Source organism: Palaemon carinicauda, chromosome 18 (assembly GCF_036898095.1).
Source record: "Palaemon carinicauda isolate YSFRI2023 chromosome 18, ASM3689809v2, whole genome shotgun sequence".
Classification (NCBI taxonomy): domain Eukaryota; kingdom Metazoa; phylum Arthropoda; class Malacostraca; order Decapoda; family Palaemonidae; genus Palaemon; species Palaemon carinicauda.
The window spans coordinates 88,706,900-88,728,439 of NC_090742.1; positions in this window are offsets into that span (position 1 = coordinate 88,706,900).

Sequence of the window (21,540 nt, forward strand, 5' to 3'; positions counted from 1 at the left end):
ATCCCACATGTCCACCAATTTTCGTTGAATTGGTTCAGGAGTTTTTGTGTAATGTTCGCAAACAAAATACAAGCAATCTTATTTTTCTAGTAGCTCCACTGCGTACTTGTATCTCGATTTTTTTTATTTATTTATTTTTTTTTTTTTTTTTTTTTCAAAAATCTATTTAGCTTCTCCTTGGGTCATACCCCACATGTTCATCAAGTTTCGTTGGAATTGGCTCCGTAGTTTTAGCATAATGTTCTTCACAGACAAATAGGTAATATTGGTATTATTTTCAAAGTACTGTCGCTTACTTGTATTTTGATTTACTTTATCTAGAATGTCACAGATTTATCCTTGGGCCATATTCAGCTTGACTACCAAATTTGATTAAAATCGTTACAGAATGATCTTTTGTAAAGATGTTCACAAACAAACAGACAGGGGTGAATACAAAACCCACTCTCTCTCTCTCTCTCTCTCTCTCTCTCTCTCTCTCTCTCTCTCTCTCTCTCTCTCTCTCTCTCTCTCTCTCTCTCTCTCTCTCTCTCTCTCTCTCAAATCGTAACATTCAAATGTTCATATATCGTTCTAAATCTAAAGTGTTTACAGGGAGACCCAGAGAACGAAACTCAAATATCCCCTCATTGAAAGAGGGGAAATTAATGGAAGCAGCAAAGGGAAAAGGAAATAAAGGATCAAGCACAATTGGACATTCACAGGCCTCCAATTCGTCCACAAAAGGTTTGCATTAGTGTATATCTAAAAGGGGCCATTGGAAACGGAGTGGGATATGTATTGTTGAAATTATTTTAAGGCTTTAATAAGATTGAATTTTTTACAGTATTTGTACACAAAAAAAAACCATTCAGGTAAGAGAGAGAGAGAGAGAGAGAGAGAGAGAGAGAGAGAGAGAGAGAGAGAGAGAACGGAATATCTAATTGACAGTTATATTTAAATATATTTGCGTTTCTAACATTTAAAACAGCATAAGATATACAGCTTCTCTCTCTCTCTCTCTCTCTCTCTCTCTCTCTCTCTCTCTCTCTCTCTCTCTCTCTCTCTCTCTCTCCTCTCTCTCTCTCTCTGTTTTGTTCGTAAAAGCAATCTATCTGGTATAATACGAGTTGCACATTAATGAGAGTTTCAAATCAGTGGATTAGAGGCAAGCGAATGCATGGTCATGTCGTCAACACTAACATCACTCAGACTACAAATCTCTGGAAATTATTCAGTAGGTTAAAGGTGTCCTTTAGCTTCTATAGTTGTATGAATCTCCAAATAAATTTTTCCCTTGGCTTTCGTATGTGTTTAAACACCTTTACCACCCCCCTTTAACTTTTAAGCATGGCTTGTGAGATCTACTGCTAGGTACTTTGGTGTGATTCTATTGCATTATAATAACAATCAAGTAATTGATGTGATAGCTTTTTAGAACTAAATCTCGTTCTCTCTTTATTTTTTGAACAAGTAAGCCATTGCAATAATCTTCCATATTAGCAAACCAGCAGGAACCAAAAATATCTATACAAGAATTGATGTACAAATGAGAAAATAATAGGAAGCTTGCTTTCAGGATTCTCTCTCTCTCTCTCTCTCTCTCTCTCTCTCTCTCTCTCTCTCTCTCTCTGACAGGAGGAAAAGGATGCAATTCAACAAAAATTGTCGATATATGCATCCTGCAACCATGAATGAGAGTCAGAAAACTCAGCAAACAGAAAAGAAAAAAGAAAGCAAAAATGAAACAAAAAAAGAAACAAAAAAACAAGCCGAGTATATACCGCGCTATGCACAAAAGGCCCCCAGATATGATGCCTTCAACCCAAATATGCACAATTAGAACCCAACTACAAAGAATGCATCTATAATGCCAGGGGTTGGTACAGATATGGGGATAATAGCAGATATGCACACAAAAATAAATATGAAGGCGAAAGAGCAAATATAATAGAAAAGTTGGATTTGATAATGGCAGAATTCCTGGAAATGAAGAAAAGAACATCATATCAGAACAAGAAGGAAGTCTTTTTTTTTGTATACTTAAATTTTTAATATATTTCCAATAAATAGTTATTTTGTAGATGGGTATCATTTATATTTTCAGTAGTTTTTAGCATTCTTTGAAGTATTTTTAGCAAGTCAAACAATACAGATTGATGCATAACTAAATTTTTCCTGAATTTTTTTTGGAGTCAGGGTCGTTCGCGACCGAGTATACCCTTAAAGGGGTGTCAGAGTAGCAATGTCATACAATTAATAGTCCATTCCAAAGCAAGTTAACGCAGAGATAAACAAAGCACAAAACGATGGGAAGGATATGGAAAATACAATTTTTATAGTAAGAATATAAAATGGTCAGAAATAAATGAAGAATTGAACAGAGATTGGAAAAATGTATTCGTAAGTGATAATATACAAGTAAATACGGATATACTGTACCAAATACTGAAGAAAATTGTTGAAAATATGTAGCAAAAAAAAAAAACAATAAACATCAGCCATGCATACCAAGAGACAGAAGGATCTGATTTCAGAAAATTAGAAAGTGGAAGAAAAATCTAGCGAAAAAAAAAATGTATGGAAAACAATGGAAATAAAAAGTAAGATAGAAAATGCATAACAAAAGATTATACAATTGAAAGAAAATGAAAAAAGTACTTTACTACTATGCAAAAAGAGATGAATAAAGGGAGATTAGAAATAGGCCCTATAAGAATTGAAGAACGGTTAACGAATAAAAAAAAAAAGGAAATATTCAACATATTAGTAGAAAAATGTAAAAGTGGGTTCACGCCAAGAATTGCGAATGAGAATAATGAAACAGAAATGAGAGAAGAAAATGTTGAATATCTAACGGATATAGATATTAATGAAGCAGATATTGTGCAGGCTATAAGCGAAATTAAAAATGGATCGGCGGCCTGACCAGATGGAGTTCCAGCTAATTGTTAAAAAAAACTGCACACACTATCTCGAAGCCGCTTGCAATACTTCTAAGACAAAGTGTAGATATGAGCGAGATATATGTTAAACATAAATCAGCTTATATAACCCCTATTTTCAAAAGGGGATCAAGACTAGAGGCAAGCAATTATAGACCTGTTAGTCTAACATCAAATATCATGAAAGTGTATGAAAAGGTAATAAAAAAAAATAATGAATCATTTGGTTAAAAATAATTTATTTAATATATATCAACACAGTTTTGTGCCCGGAAAAAGTACACAAACCCACTGATAGCACACTATGAAAACATATACAAAAATATGATAAATACAAAAGACACAGATGTGATCTATCTAGATTTTGCAAAAGCCTTTGACAAGGTAGACCATAATATATTAGAGAAAAAAACGAGGAAGCCTAATATTGTGGGAAAGATAGGAGAATGGGTAAAAGAATATCTGCAAAACAGAAAACAGATATGGTTGCAAATGACGATAAATCAGACGAAGATCGGGTAATATCTGGCGTGCCACAGGGCACGGTATTAGCTGCACTGCTGTTTGTTATTATGATCTCAGACATAGACTGTAATGTTAAAGACTCTGTAGTGAGAAGTTTCGCCAATGACACAAGAATAGGTAGAGAAATTACTTGTGATGAAGATAGGAACTCATTACAGAGAGATCTAAACAAAATATATGAATGGGTGGAGATAGATAGGATGGTATTTAACTCCGGTAAATTCAAATCAATAAACTATGGAATAAGAGAAGGAATGGTATATACATACAGGGGACCTAATAATGAGACAATCACAACCAACGAAGCAATTAAAGACCTTGGTGTAATGACAAACCAGAATATGTTATGCAACGACCAAATAGCAACACTGTTGGCTACATGTAAAGCAAAAATGGGAATGCTATTCAGACACTTTAAAACAAGAAAAGCTGAACACATGATTATGCTTTACAAAACTTATGTACGTAGTACATTCGAGTACTGCATTGTGACATGGTATCTACACTACCAAAAGGATATTGCACAAATAGAGAGTGTACACAGGTCGTTTACTGCTAGAATAGAAGTTAAGGACCTTGACTACGGGAAAAGACTGCAATTTTTAAAATTATACAGCCTATAAAGGAGAAGAGAACGCTACGTGATAATATAAGCATGGAAAAAATCGAAGGAATTACTGAAAACATCATGGAGCTAAGAATATCAGAAAGAGCAATCTGGGGTAGATTAATGGTGCCCAAAACTATACTAGGAAAACTAAGGAAGGCGCACAGGACATTAATCCACTACGCACCAGCATCGATAATGAAGCGACTATTTAATACGTTGCCAGCTTATGTAAGAAACATATCAGGAATGAGTGTAGATATGTTTAAGAATAAGCTCGATAAATACCTAAGATGCATCCCAGGCCATCCAAGACTGGAAGATGCAAAATACACCGGAAGATGCATTAGCAATCTCTGGTGGATATACGAGGTGCCTCACACTGAGGGACCTGGGGGGAACTCAAATATAGAATAAGGCAATAAGGTAAGGCTCTCTCTCTCTCTCTCTCTCTCTCTCTCTCTCTCTCTCTCTCTCTCTCTCTCTCTCTCTCTCTCTCTAACTTCTTATGGTAATTGAGATGGAGCTTCTTCTCTGACATTGTGTTAGAAAATATGTTATTGACAGAACAATTCCTGGAAAACGACCAATAATCTCAAATTATTATTCACAAACATTCCAATAACTGAAATCGTACTAAGGGTTTCTTAGGAAATTTCTAATCAAATGAAATAAGAAGAAAAGTTTCTCGTTTATATAGCTTATCAGTTGTTAATATATATATATATATATATATATATATACACACATATATATATATATATATATATATATATATATATATATATATATATATATATGAGTTTTAACATCAATTGTTCTCCATTCATCACTTCCTACTTCACGTTTCATAATGCTCAGCCATGTAAGCCTTGCTCTTCCAACTCTTTTAGCGCCTTGTGGAGCCCAGCTGAACGTTTGAAGAACTAATATCTCTTGGGGAGTGCGAAGAGTATGCCAAAACCTTTTCCCTCTACCCCTAATTATGATCTCATCCACATATGGCACTCGAGTAATCTCTCTTATAGTTTATTTCTAATTCTTTCTTGCCATTTAACTCCCTCTATTCTTCTGAGAGCCTTCTTCTCAAATCTGAAAAACCTTTTGGAGATTGTTTCATTGTCATATCACAACTCATGTCCGTATAGTAACACCGATCTCACTAAGCTGATATAGGGTCTGATTTTTATATGTAATATCAGGCAATTTGATTTCCAAATTTTACTTAACCTAGCCATTGTCTGAGTTGCTTTTTACAATCTTTCACTAAACTCTAATTATTCTAAAGACCCTAAATACTCAAATGATTCTACCTCATTAATCCTTTGGCCTTCCAATGATATTTCATCTTCCATTGCATATTCCACTCTCGTCTTCTCTGTCTTTCTTCTATTTATCTAGAGCCCAACCTTGTGTGATATTTCATTCATTCTGGTAAGCAAGCATTGCAAATTCTGTGGTGTTCTGCTAACAAGAATAGCATCATCCGCATAATCTAGGTCTGCTAATTCCCTATCACCAATCCAGTCCAATCCTTCTCCACCATCTCCGACTGTTCTACACATTACAAAATCCATGAGGAGGATAAACAGCATGGGTGTCAATACATTCCCTTGGAGTACTCCACTGTTCACAGGAAACTCCTTTTATAAGACTCCATTAACAATAACTTTGCACTTGTTATGCTTATGAACAGACTTAATCAAATTCACATGTTTAAGAGGACTTCCATAATTACACAGGACTCTCCACAAAATAGGCTAGTGCATACTATCAAAGGCTTTTTCATAGTCCACAAATGCCCGGAAAAGTGGATTTCTATATTCTACGCATTGCTGTACAACATGTATCAGAATGAAAATTTGGTCGGTGAAAATTCTACCTTTTCTAAATCCTGCTGGTTCATATCTCAGCTTTTCATCAATCTTTCTCTCCAATCTCTTTAAAATAAGCATAATATATATTTTTATAACAACAGACGTAAGTGTTATACCTCTGTAATTACTGCAATCACCATCATCATCAGCCGTTGATAGTCCACTACAGGACGAAGGTTTCAGACATGTCCTTCCACTCCTGTCTATTTATTGTCTTTCTATGCCATTCTATATCAGTGAATTTCCTTAGCTCGGCAATCCATCGTCTTCTCATCTTTCCCCGTCTTCGTTTGCAATATCTAGGGACCCATTCTGTTATTCTTTTTTTGCAACTATTATCTGTCATTCTCATAATACGTCTTGCCAACGTTCTTTTCTTTTTCATGTTTGCTCTTGTATCCATGTTATTCTTTTTTCTGTCTCTTTGTATTAATCCCATCATTATTATTTTTATATCTCTTTGAACTGTAACTAGCTTATCTTCTAAAGATTTAGTAAGACTAAGATTTTTATTCATAATTCAATGCTGGTAAGACCATCAGATTAAATTATTTTTTTTAGAGAAAATGGCATTTTACTTTTCATAATCTTATTTTGTTTACCAAAAGCTCTTCATCTTCTATTATCCCACTTATTTCAGTAGTATGTCCAAGGAAAAACCTTTTTGTCTGTTCTATGTATGTATATTTATTAACAATCTCTATAGTCTACAGGTTCTGCCATAATCTTAGTTGTTGTCTCTATGAATTTTTATTAAACATTATCTTAGTTTTATACATATTCATTTTCGGTCATACATATCTGCTTTCTTTATTCAAATCATCTATCATATTTTACAATTCCTCCCAGGATTCGCTTAATATAACTATGTCATCTTCAGATTTAAAGTTGTTAAGGTATTCCCCATTAGTGTTAATTCCTACATTTTACCTATCTAAATTCTTAAAAACTGCTTCTAGGTATGCTGTGAATTTTCTTTCTATCTTTATGTAGTTTTAGGACTGCTTTACTACCAGTATAAATATCTGAGTGTTCTAACATAAGATTCATATAATACTTGCTTTTGAAGGACTTTCATTACTGCTGAAGTTTTGACCAAATCCAAAGCTTTCTCATGTTCTATAACTTCCATACACACTGATTTGTTATACTATGAAGATTTTTTCATTAGCTGATTAATTACATGGATACGTTTAGTTGTTGAATACCCACTACTAAAACCTGTCTCTCTTCGTTGATTAAAGCCTAACTGTCTTTCTATTTGACCTAATATGATTTTTGTAAATGTGGTATATATGAGTGGGAGTAAACTTATTAAGCGGTAATTTTTCAGAATTTTTGTCTCCCTTTTTGTGAATTGATAATTTTTCAGGATTTTTGTGTCCAACTTTTCGTGAATTGATATGATAAAGTATTTCCAAGCTGTAGGTATAGAGCAGTCTTGCAAACATCTTGTTTAAAGTTCAGCGAGTTTTATTACTATGAAATCTCTATTTTTAAATCGATTGTTAGGCTATCTTGTCCTTTTGCCTAGTCACTTGTCATGTCTTTGAACGCTTTCCTTATTTCTGCTTCTGTTAATTTTGGTACCGGCTCAGGTATTTCATTATTACTTTTGGAAATATATTTCTCATATTACTATTTTATGGAATTATATAGAAGTCAACTGCAATTTTTATCACTCCATCTCTTTTGTAGATGATATTTGCGTTTTCATCCTTTAAAACAAATATCTGTTGGTACACTATTCCAAGTCTTCTTTTCATTATCTTGATACTTCTTCCTCTCTTTGGTGTTTCCTCAATGTTGGTCAAATTGTGTTTACGAATGTTTGGGGTTTTAATTTGTTTATTGTTTTGAATAGTTCTCGTAATCCTATTTCATCTCTCCTAGATCTTACCCTCATTTCCAATCTTTTATTTACAGTTTTTTTTTTTTTTTTTTTGGGGGGGGGGGTTTGATAGCTTCCTTGATATCTAGGAAATTTTCCACTTAACTCTTGTGCTGATTCCAATACAAACTTTGTTTAATTACTATTCATTTCCTCTTTTTCTTTTGCTATCTTTTCACTATGCAGCTACTGAGTTTACTTTAGCATTATAAAACTCATCACTTATCACTGAGAATAAAATATACTTTGTTATATATTTCTATATATATACATATACATATATATATATATATATATATATATATATATATATATATATATATATATATATATATATATATATATATATATATAGTAACAATAACGAATTCAACCGTTTCATGTCTACTTCAGGACGAAGGCCACACACAAGTCCATATTTCTCTCTTGGGTTTGGTCATTTTATCACCACGTTGGCTATTGCACATTATATATACATATATATATATATATATATATATATATATATATATATATATATATATATATGTGTGTGTGTGTGTGTATGTATATATATATATATATATATATGTGATGTAAGAACTGTTGCCTCACAACAAACACAGATTATGTTCAAGATAGTTTTGTTTATTTCACAAACGAAGGCATTTTATCTTTAAAATATAATCTCAAATCTAAGAATGAATGTAGTAAGCTTATAATACTGATGATACAAATGAGTTTGCTATTATAAATGAAAAATATTCCAAGCCATCACCAGGTATGCAAAAACACACCTGGATTGTATTCGTGTAGACCTTTTTCGGTCGATAGGTTTATGATTACCCCATGTTTTGTGTGGCACGGGCTATTGTGCAGTCAGTCCATGAGACATTTTTAGATGTAAATATCTATATTTCAGTTTGCAAGGAACGCTTAAATGTCAGATTCGTTTACAGCATTCAAACTCAAGAGACACCGGGTAACATGTAAGGTGGGCATACATACAGTAGATGGATGAAATGATACATTAAAAACATAAACTGGCTTCAGTCGTAGCTTATTGGAAACGTCCCTGCCTGATCACTGCTGGAGTTCGCGACCCGCTCAAGTTCGACATTTTATTGTGGTGGCTGTAACCTCTCCCTCCCTATGAGCTAAGGAACGGGGATTTTGGAAAACTTGTAGGTCCGACTGTTGCGTCATCAGCAGCTATTGCCTGACCTTCACTGTTCCTAGCTTGGGTGGATAGGCTTTTTGGGCACTGATCTCATGTATATTAAGTGAGTCTCTAAGGCATTGTCCTGCTAGGCCAATGTCAATGTCCCTTGCCTCAGAAATTCATGAGCCGCCTTTAAAGAAGAGAATTAATTCTTCTATAGGGAGTAGGCTGGCCAGGGCACCAGCCACCCGCTGAAATACTACCGCTAGAGTGTTATGCGATCCTTTGACTGGCCAGACAGTACTTCATTGGAGCCTTCTCTCTTGTTACGGTTCTTTCCCTTTGCCTACACAGACACCGAATAGTCTGGCCTATTCTTTACAGATTCTCTCGTTTGTCCTCATACACCTGACAACACTGATATTTCCAAACAATTCTTCTTCACCAAAGGGCTTAACTACAGCATTGTAAATCTACAGTGGCTACTTTCCTCTTGGTAAGGGTAGAAGAGACTTTTTAGCTATGGTAAGCAGCTCTTCTAGGAGAAGGACACTCCAAAATCAAACCATTGTTCTCTAGTCTTGGCTAGTGCCATGGCCTCTATACCATGGTCTTCCACTGTCTTGGGTTAGAGTTTTCTTGCTTGAGGGTACACTCTGTCACACTATTCTATCTAATTTCTCTGTCTCTTGTTTTGTTGAAGTTTTTATAGTTTATATGGGAAATATTTATTTTGATGTTGTTACTGTTCTTAAAATATTCTATTTTTCCTTGTTTCCTTTCCTCACTGGGCTATTTTCCCTGTTGGGGCCAATGGCCCTATGGCATCCTGCTTTTCCAACTAGGGTTGTAGCTTAGCTTTTAATAATAATAATAATAATAATAATAATAATAATAATAATAATAATAATAATAATAATAATAATAATAATAATAACAATAATAATAATAATAAATCGTTAAGCTTCAGTTTTTGACAGCAGTCGTGTTTCATAAAACAATTCTGTACACTTATGTTCAAAGTATCGTAATTATCTTAGTCCTTCATTTTTTCCGTTTTTTCAATGACTAGAAACAGAGATGAGAGAACAAGAAATATTATCCAATATTGGTGTTATGGAGGAAGACATTTTTTCTAAATTTATGAATCTGCAAAATAGTGGCAAAGATCACGCAAGGGTTACAACCATCTCACGATAGAGTATATATCTTGAAGAAGACTCCTAAACATTAAGCAAGATAAATGTTTGGATGTGTCGAAATATTCAATTTATATTGAATAAATGAGCATACGGGGAGATATGTGTCCCGCAATGGAAGGGGAAAATACCAAGGATCAATTATATATTTTAAAAGGGTAAATTTTGTGTGTATCATGTTACCGGGCCAGTTCCAATCGTTTTACGATGTTAGAATATAGTAAAACAACTGCTTTGAAATCCTTTTTCTTTGGATTTTACAACTATTTTCCAAGTACGTGAGACAGTTTTTGATGCGTAGTATTTAACTGTTACATTTACTTTAATTAATTTATGAAGTGTAAGTAAAAACAACTTACATTAAACAAAAATTCATAGCGAACTTTAGTTTTATTTGAAGAAACTGTAGTTCCATCTCAAGATGTAGTATAAATCTGTTTCTATTTGAGCTTGATAGTGTTAATGAAGCATTGTGGATCATTTAAATAAACAACTAGTCAATGATGTCTAATCGTGGTGTCGAGAAATTGAGTAAAATACGTTGGTATTAAAGACACAGGTCTCACCAGGTAAATACTGAAATGTACTTAGCCCTCGGGTTCTGACTTCCATTAGAGTAATCCATATATATATATGTATATATATATATATATATATATATATATATATATATATATATATATATATATATATATATATATATATGTATATATATAAATATATATATATATATATATATATATATATATATGTGTGTGTGTGTGTGTGTGTTTGTGTATATATATATATATATATATATATATATATATATATATATATATATATATATATATAGATAGATATAGATATAGATATATATATATATATATATATATATATATATATATATATATTGTAAGGAAATTTTCCTTATCAACGTAAATAATTTAAAAGGATTAAGAAAATAAATTTTCCAGTGGTTATGGTGCCAGCTGTTGGTTGCGCTCGTAGCCAGGTATGTCATATGTGTGTATTTTTGTTTTTCATATCCGTGGTGGGAGAGAGGAGGAGCCAAGAGGCAGTTAGCAAGACTGTTTACCTTGAAAGGTAAATTTGTTATGTACGTCAGTGTTCCACGAATTCGTCTGCAGAGGACACTCTTTCCTGCTTCAAGTGGTGGTGGAGTGACTTGGTGATGGACAGCAACCATTGGCTAATACCAAAGCTCCTGTTAGTCTAGGGACAGACTCGTTTCGACCACTTCGAAGCCTGCAGACGTGACACTGCCGTTCAGTTTTGCCTTGGGGTAAGAATAAAATTGTGTAGTTTCCCTTGCTGAACGATTTTGGAAAGCCTGAAGTGTTTTCATCGGTGTGTGGCTGCCGCTGGTACCAGTAATTATGTGATCATTCAAGCATAACATTACGTTAATGGTTTGGATCTCGACGGGTTCGTCCTTCAAACCTGATTTAGTGACAAAGACCTGGTGCAAGAGAACTTTCATCATCCCACGGAAATTAAGCTATTGTTAAATGTATGTAAATAGTTAGGGTTTATTAATTTAAATTGTCTCCAGTCTATTCCTTTTACTTTCCTATCACCGTATGTATAGTTTGTGTGTGGGTGCATCATTGATGGTTGGTTCTTTGTCTCTTTCTTTTATTTTTCCGGTGTGCTAGAGTTTGTTTGGGTCCTAGATGCCTTTTTGTAATGCGAATGGTTTATTTCCTTCCTGGCTGGAGATTTATTTTCATTTGAGGAGAATTAGGTTTATGTAATAAACAGGAATTTGAATTTGATTAAGAGTCTTTTTTTGAACCTTTCCTTCTCGGTGGATTTTGATACGTCAATGTCTAGTTCTAGTTGGCTGAATACAAAGAACCTGTGACATTAATGGCGACCTTGCCAGGATCCTGTTGAATTCTTTTCTCAGGATCCCTAGAATATTGACATTGCCGTGTTGGAATCTTCAGTAGAGGATTGGTTGTTCAGATATTTTGATAGTTAATTGGGTTTAAAACTTTGATAAAATGAGTGAGTCTGAGCTTACGATGACTGAGATTAATGTATCGGAATTTTTGGGTAGGAGTGACTGGGAGGCTAGGCTTGGTGATTTAAGTAAAGGTCAGTTGTTTGCACTCGCAGAGCATTTCAAGTTAGTAGTATCTCCTGGTGTAAAGAAAGGAACTCTGTTGCTACAGGTAGCGAGTGCCATAAGGGGTGGTGCTAAGGGTGCGACTTCGGACGAAGTAGGATTAATGCAAGATAGGTTAGCATTACAGAAATTGGAGGTGGAAAAGTTGAAATTGCAGTTTCAGATGGGAGAGATGGAGATGGCCAATAGGGAAAAGGAAAGGGAAATGGAGAAGGTTAGATTAGAACATGAGAGGGAACAGGAAAGGGCTAGATTGGAACAGGAAAAGGCTAGATTGGAACAGGAGAGGCAATTGGAGTTTGTTCGAATGGAACATGAATTGCAGGTTCTTCGTTTAAAACAAACTGGACCGGAAGACTACTTTAACATTAGTCATGCTATTAAGCTAGTCCCTGTTTTTAACGAAGCTGATGTGGCTGAATTCTTCTCTGCTTTCGAGAAGTTAGCAAGAAAGTTAGGTTGGCCTGAGACCATGTGGACTACCCTAATTCAGTGCAGGTTGGTTGGGAAAGCACAAAAAGTGTATGCAGCATTGAGTGAAGAGGTAAGTGCAGATTATAGTAGGGTGAGAGAGATTGTATTAAAAGCTTATGAGCTTGTGCCAGAAGCCTACCGCCAGAGATTTCGTAATCTAAGAAAGGTTCCAAATGATACTTATGTAGAGTTTGCTAGAGCTAAAGAACTAGCATTTGATGAATGGTTGAAATCAAAAGGGGTTGATGATTTTGCAGGGATAAGGGAAATAATCCTTATTGAAGAGTTCAAGAATAATGTAGGGCATGAATTGAAGCTACATTTAGAAGACTTAAAGTTAGATACTGTGGGAGCAGTTGCAGTGGCAGCCGATGAGTACGCACTATCACACAAGTCTGTGTTTAAGTTTGCTGACAAGCAAAGTAGGTGGGATAAGGATAGGAGGTTTGAAAAGACTCCGGAGCAGGGAGCGAAATCCTCTAAATCCAGTTCTCCTGGAAGAAAGGTTCAGTCTTTTCCAAAAACAAGTGAAAGAGATGTAACGTGTTATTTTTGTAAAAAGAAGGGCCATATTAGGTCAGAATGTTCTGCCTGGAAGGGGCAGGGGAGTTCCAAGAAGCCTGTAGGTCTACTTGGGAGAACTTCTGGGGGTGTATCCTGTGAGTTTGGTAACTTTGGAAAATATGTCTCAAGTGGTGAAGTTTTCACAAAGGACCAGGATGGTTTTGGGAGACGGGTAAATGTATTGCGGGATACTGGTGCTGCCCAGTCGTTGATTTTGAGATCGGCGTTGCCTGACAATTTTGTAGAGGAGCAGCTAGAGTATGTGTTGTTGGGTGGCTTCCCAAACACGGTGGTGGCGTGTCCTCTGGCCGAGTTTTGGTTAAACTCGGATTGGGTCAAGGGCCCATTAAAGTTGGCAATTGCAGATGAACTACCAGTGAACGGCGTGCAGGTTGTGATAGCCAATGATACTGAGTCGGATACGGGGAGTAGTTGTCCGGTAGTGCAATGTAACGGTACCACTCAGATTGGTGGGAGTAGTCCTATGATGGCTATTACTCGTTCTACAGTCCAGTCTCCTAGTGTTGAGGATGAGGATTTGGGTCTAGATAGGCTTGAAGGGCTGGTAGAGGGAGTTTCTGATGTGAAAGTTCCTAGTCTGGTATCTGAGTGGGATGATACTGTAGGATGGGATAGGATCTCACTAATTATTGCTCTGAAGGAAGAGTTTAATGAAGAGGGGGAAGGAGAGGTTAGCTCAGATTTGACGAGACCTAAGATGAAATGGGAAGATGGTATCCTGTATCGGTTTAGTCGTTTCAAAAGATCGCCAACTGAGATGTGGGAGGTAAGGAAGCAGATAGTAGTTCTTCTTGAATATCGGGGCAAAATCTTGTGGTTTGCACATGAAGATTTACTTGCTGGTCATTTTGGAGTAAGCAAAACTTTTAGGAAAGTTGCTGAGCATTTCTTTTGGCCAAGAATGAAGGCAGAGGTAAAGAGGTATGTTAATTCTTGTACTAAGTGTCAAATGGTTGGGAAACCAAATCAGAGAATTGCTAAAGCCCCTTTACAACCCATTCCAGTGGTTGAAGAACCATTTAAAGAGATATTGATAGATATTGTGGGGCCATTGCTAAAGACTAGCAGTGGTTTTCAGTATATGCTGTCAATAATGGATAGAATGTCCAGGTACCCCGAAGCTGTACCCTTAAGGAGTATTCACAGTAAGAAAGTAATCGAAGCACTTATTGGTTTCTTTACTAGGTTTGGATTGCCGAAATCGGTTCAGTCTGACTGTGGTAGTAATTTTATGAGTAAAGAATTTGCTAAACAGATGAAAGAGTTCAAAATTAATCATGTAACTTCATCACCATACCACCCAGAGAGCCAGGGTCAGATTGAACGATTTCATCAAACTTTGAAGTCCATGCTAAAGAAATATTGTGGGGAAGATCCAAGGAACTGGGATAAGGCAATACCTTATTTATTGTTTGCATTTAGGTCTGTACCGAGTGATATGATGGGATTTTCTCCATTTGAGCTTGTATTTGGTCACAAGGTAAGAGGTCCTTTGGATGTTGTTAAAGAAAGTTGGGAAAATAATAATCCAAAAGTTAGCCTGGTACAATTTCTAAAAGAGTCTAGGGAAAAGCTTTATAAGTTTTGGGAGTTTGCTAAGGAGAACTTGAAAGTTGGGCAAGGTGAAATGAAAAAGAATTTTGACATCAAAGCTAGGAGAAGGGTATTTGAAGTTGGGGATAAAGTTTTAGTTTTATTACCTACCCCTGGTAATCCCCTAGGAGCCAAGTTTTCAGGACCATGGAAGATAGCTAAGAGGGTAAGTAGCTTGAATTATCTGGTGGAGACTCCAAGTAGAAGACAAAAACACCAGCTTTGTCATGTTAACATGTTGAAACCCTATTATGAAAGAGTAGCAAAGAAGCCATTGTTGTTGTTGGGGAAAGTAGAAATGGAAAGAGAATGTTTGGAAATAGAAGGTAAGTGGCCTAAAGGTAATAGCGATGTATTAAATAACTTGCCAAATATGTTGTCTCACTTAGATGGGGATCAAATTGAGTCCATCTTAAATTTGATAGAAGTGTATCCAGATTTATTTAAGGACACCCCAGGTTGTACGGCTGTGATACAGCATGATGTGGAGGTTAGAGGGGCTAAACCGATAAAACAGGCGCCTTATAAAACTAATCCATTGAAAAGGGAAGTAATCAAAACAGAGGTAGGGTACATGTTGCAGCATAATCTGATAGAAAGTAGTTACAGTCCATGGAGTTCACCTGTGGTGTTGGTGAAGAAGGAGATTTGTGATAAATTTTGCCACAATTTCTAATCCTCTTACTAATTTATTGAGGAAAGAAGTAAAGTTTGAGTGGAATGAAGAGTGTCAGAGGTCATTTGACAAATTAAAGGCAGTTCTAACTAACTATCCTGTCTTGAGAGCTCCGGATTTTCAGGAACCATTTAGGTTGGCGGTCGATGCAAGTGACTATGGAATAGGTGCTGTGCTATCTCAAGTTGAGGAACAGGTAGAGTATCCTGTTGCCTTTTCTCTAAAAAGCTTAATGAAGCTCAACGCAAGTACTCCACCATAGAGAAGGAGGCCTTAAGCCTGATAACAGCTCTAGAACATTTTGAAATTTACTTAACAAATGTTCCTACACCTGTAGTGGTCAAGACAGACCACAATCCTTTATTATTTTTAAACAGGTTTAAGAATAAGAACCAGAGGCTGATGAGGTGGAGTCTGATATTAAAAGAGTAGGATTTGGATATCCAACATGTTCCAGGGAGAAAGAATGTGGTGCCAGACACACTTTCTAGATAATCATAAATTGTTTGGCACGAATGTTAATTTTTTTTCTTCACTTTTCAGAATTGAATGTCTTTTTTCCATTTAATTTGAATTTAATGTTTTTTTTTTTGTATTTATTCATTATAAGACTTATTAATCTATATTCAGATTTGTTTGCTTTATTTCCATTCATAATTTAGTTCCGTGCTTTGATTTTTGTTGCACAAAATTTTTTTTAAGGATGGGGGTGTAAGGAAATTTTCCTTATTAACGTAAATAATTTAAAAGGATTAAGAAAATAAATTTTCCAGTGGTTATGGTGCCAGCTGTTGGTTGCGCTCGTAGCCAGGTATGTCATGTGTGTGTATTTTTGTTTTTCATATCCGTGGTGGGAGAGAGGAGGAGCCAAGAGGCAGTTAGCAAGACTGTTTACCTTGAAAGGTAAATTTGTTATGTACGTCAGTGTTCCACGAATTCGTCTGCAGAGGACACTCTTTCCTGCTTCAAGTGGTGGTGGAGTGACTTGGTGATGGACAGCAACCATTGGCTAATACCAAAGCTCCTGTTAGTCTAGGGACAGACTCGTTTCGACCACTTCGAAGCCTGCAGACGTGACACTGCCGTTCAGTTTTGCCTTGGGGTAAGAATAAAATTGTGTAGTTTCCCTTGCTGAACGATTTTGGAAAGCCTGAAGTGTTTTCATCGGTGTGTGGCTGCCGCTGGTACCAGTAATTATGTGATCATTCAAGCATAACATTACGTTAATGGTTTGGATCTCGACGGGTTCGTCCTTCAAACCTGATTTAGTGACAAAGACCTGGTGCAAGAGAACTTTCATCATCCCACGGAAATTAAGCTATTGTTAAATGTATGTAAATAGTTAGGGTTTATTAATTTAAATTGTCTCCAGTCTATTCCTTTTACTTTCCTATCACCGTATGTATAGTTTGTGTGTGGGTGCATCATTGATGGTTGGTTCTTTGTCTCTTTCTTTTATTTTTCCGGTGTGCTAGAGTTTGTTTGGGTCCTAGATGCCTTTTTGTAATGCGAATGGTTTATTTCCTTCCTGGCTGGAGATTTATTTTCATTTGAGGAGAATTAGGTTTATGTAATAAACAGGAATTTGAATTTGATTAAGAGTCTTTTTTTGAACCTTTCCTTCTCGGTGGATTTTGATACGTCAATGTCTAGTTCTAGTTGGCTGAATACAAAGAACCTGTGACATTAATGGCGACCTTGCCAGGATCCTGTTGAATTCTTTTCTCAGGATCCCTAGAATATTGACATTGCCGTGTTGGAATCTTCAGTAGAGGATTGGTTGTTCAGATATTTTGATAGTTAATTGGGTTTAAAACTTTGATAAAATGAGTGAGTCTGAGCTTACGATGACTGAGATTAATGTATCGGAATTTTTGGGTAGGAGTGACTGGGAGGCTAGGCTTGGTGATTTAAGTAAAGGTCAGTTGTTTGCACTCGCAGAGCATTTCAAGTTAGTAGTATCTCCTGGTGTAAAGAAAGGAACTCTGTTGCTACAGGTAGCGAGTGCCATAAGGGGTGGTGCTAAGGGTGCGACTTCGGACGAAGTAGGATTAATGTAAGATAGGTTAGCATTACAGAAATTGGAGGTGGAAAAGTTGAAATTTCAGTTTCAGATGGGAGAGATGGAGATGGCCAATAGGGAAAAGGAAAGGGAAATGGAGAAGGTTAGATTAGAACATGAGAGGGAACAGGAAAGGGCTAGATTGGAACAGGAAAAGGCTAGATTGGAACAGGAGAGGCAATTGGAGTTTGTTCGAATGGAACATGAATTGCAGGTTCTTCGTTTAAAACAAACTGGACCGGAAGACTACTTTAACATTAGTCATGCTATTAAGCTAGTCCCTGTTTTTAACGAAGCTGATGTGGCTGAATTCTTCTCTGCTTTCGAGAAGTTAGCAAGAAAGTTAGGTTGGCCTGAGACCATGTGGACTACCCTAATTCAGTGCAGGTTGGTTGGGAAAGCACAAAAAGTGTATGCAGCATTGAGTGAAGAGGTAAGTGCAGATTATAGTAGGGTGAGAGAGATTGTATTAAAAGCTTATGAGCTTGTGCCAGAAGCCTACCGCCAGAGATTTCGTAATCTAAGAAAGGTTCCAAATGATACTTATGTAGAGTTTGCTAAAGCTAAAGAACTAGCATTTGATGAATGGTTGAAATCAAAAGGGGTTGAGGATTTTGCAGGGATAAGGGAAATAATCCTTATTGAAGAGTTCAAGAATAATGTAGGGCATGAATTGAAGCTACATTTAGAAGACTTAAAGTTAGATACTGTGGGAGCAGTTGCAGTGGCAGCCGATGAGTACGCACTATCACACAAGTCTGTGTTTAAGTTTGCTGACAAGCAAAGTAGGTGGGATAAGGATAGGAGGTTTGAAAAGACTCCGGAGCAGGGAGCGAAATCCTCTAAATCCAGTTCTCCTGGAAGAAAGGTTCAGTCTTTTCCAAAAACAAGTGAAAGAGATGTAACTTGTTATTTTTGTAAAAAGAAGGGCCATATTAGGTCAGAATGTTCTGCCTGGAAGGGGCAGGGGAGTTCCAAGAAGCCTGTAGGTCTACTTGGGAGAACTTCTGGGGGTGTATCCTGTGAGTTTGGTAACTTTGGAAAATATGTCTCAAGTGGTGAAGTTTTCACAAAGGACCAGGATGGTTTTGGGAGACGGGTAAATGTATTGCGGGATACTGGTGCTGCCCAGTCGTTGATTTTGAGATCGGCGTTGCCTGACAATTTTGTAGAGGAGCAGCTAGAGTATGTGTTGTTGGGTGGCTTCCCAAACACGGTGGTGGCGTGTCCTCTGGCCGAGTTTTGGTTAAACTCGGATTGGGTCAAGGGCCCATTAAAGTTGGCAATTGCAGATGAACTACCAGTGAACGGCGTGCAGGTTGTGATAGCCAATGATACTGAGTCGGATACGGGGAGTAGTTGTCCGGTAGTGCAATGTAACGGTACCACTCAGATTGGTGAGAGTAGTCCTATGATGGCTATTACTCGTTCTACAGTCCAGTCTCCTAGTGTTGAGGATGAGGATTTGGGTCTAGATAGGCTTGAAGGGCTGGTAGAGGGAGTTTCTGATGTGAAAGTTCCTAGTCTGGTATCTGAGTGGGATGATACTGTAGGATGGGATAGGATCTCACTAATTATTGCTCTGAAGGAAGAGTTTAATGAAGAGGGGGAAGGAGAGGTTAGCTCAGATTTGACGAGACCTAAGATGAAATGGGAAGATGGTATCCTGTATCGGTTTAGTCGTTTCAAAAGATCGCCAACTGAGATGTGGGAGGTAAGGAAGCAGATAGTAGTTCTTCTTGAATATCGGGGCAAAATCTTGTGGTTTGCACATGAAGATTTACTTGCTGGTCATTTTGGAGTAAGCAAAACTTTTAGGAAAGTTGCTGAGCATTTCTTTTGGCCAAGAATGAAGGCAGAGGTAAAGAGGTATGTTAATTCTTGTACTAAGTGTCAAATGGTTGGGAAACCAAATCAGAGAATTGCTAAAGCCCCTTTACAACCCATTCCAGTGGTTGAAGAACCATTTAAAGAGATATTGATAGATATTGTGGGGCCATTGCTAAAGACTAGCAGTGGTTTTCAGTATATGCTGTCAATAATGGATAGAATGTCCAGGTACCCCGAAGCTGTACCCTTAAGGAGTATTCACAGTAAGAAAGTAATCGAAGCACTTATTGGTTTCTTTACTAGGTTTGGATTGCCGAAATCGGTTCAGTCTGACTGTGGTAGTAATTTTATGAGTAAAGAATTTGCTAAACAGATGAAAGAGTTCAAAATTAATCATGTAACTTCATCACCATACCACCCAGAGAGCCAGGGTCAGATTGAACGATTTCATCAAACTTTGAAGTCCATGCTAAAGAAATATTGTGGGGAAGATCCAAGGAACTGGGATAAGGCAATACCTTATTTATTGTTTGCATTTAGGTCTGTACCGAGTGATATGATGGGATTTTCTCCATTTGAGCTTGTATTTGGTCACAAGGTAAGAGGTCCTTTGGATGTTGTTAAAGAAAGTTGGGAAAATAATAATCCAAAAGTTAGCCTGGTACAATTTCTAAAAGAGTCTAGGGAAAAGCTTTATAAGTTTTGGGAGTTTGCTAAGGAGAACTTGAAAGTTGGGCAAGGTGAAATGAAAAAGAATTTTGACATCAAAGCTAGGAGAAGGGTATTTGAAGTTGGGGATAAAGTTTTAGTTTTATTACCTACCCCTGGTAATCCCCTAGGAGCCAAGTTTTCAGGACCATGGAAGATAGCTAAGAGGGTAAGTAGCTTGAATTATCTGGTGGAGACTCCAAGTAGAAGACAAAAACACCAGCTTTGTCATGTTAACATGTTGAAACCCTATTATGAAAGAGTAGCAAAGAAGCCATTGTTGTTGTTGGGGAAAGTAGAAATGGAAAGAGAATGTTTGGAAATAGAAGGTAAGTGGCCTAAAGGTAATAGCGATGTATTAAATAACTTGCCAAATATGTTGTCTCACTTAGATGGGGATCAAATTGAGTCCATCTTAAATTTGATAGAAGTGTATCCAGATTTATTTAAGGACACCCCAGGTTGTACGGCTGTGATACAGCATGATGTGGAGGTTAGAGGGGCTAAACCGATAAAACAGGCGCCTTATAAAACTAATCCATTGAAAAGGGAAGTAATCAAAACAGAGGTAGGGTACATGTTGCAGCATAATCTGATAGAAAGTAGTTACAGTCCATGGAGTTCACCTGTGGTGTTGGTGAAGAAGGAGATTTGTGATAAATTTTGCCACAATTTCTAATCCTCTTACTAATTTATTGAGGAAAGAAGTAAAGTTTGAGTGGAATGAAGAGTGTCAGAGGTCATTTGACAAATTAAAGGCAGTTCTAACTAACTATCCTGTCTTGAGAGCTCCGGATTTTCAGGAACCATTTAGGTTGGCGGTCGATGCAAGTGACTATGGAATAGGTGCTGTGCTATCTCAAGTTGAGGAACAGGTAGAGTATCCTGTTGCCTTTTCTCTAAAAAGCTTAATGAAGCTCAACGCAAGTACTCCACCATAGAGAAGGAGGCCTTAAGCCTGATAACAGCTCTAGAACATTTTGAAATTTACTTAACAAATGTTCCTACACCTGTAGTGGTCAAGACAGACCACAATCCTTTATTATTTTTAAACAGGTTTAAGAATAAGAACCAGAGGCTGATGAGGTGGAGTCTGATATTAAAAGAGTAGGATTTGGATATCCAACATGTTCCAGGGAGAAAGAATGTGGTGCCAGACACACTTTCTAGATAATCATAAATTGTTTGGCACGAATGTTAATTTTTTTTCTTCACTTTTCAGAATTGAATGTCTTTTTTCCATTTAATTTGAATTTAATGTTTTTTTTTTTGTATTTATTCATTATAAGACTTATTAATCTATATTCAGATTTG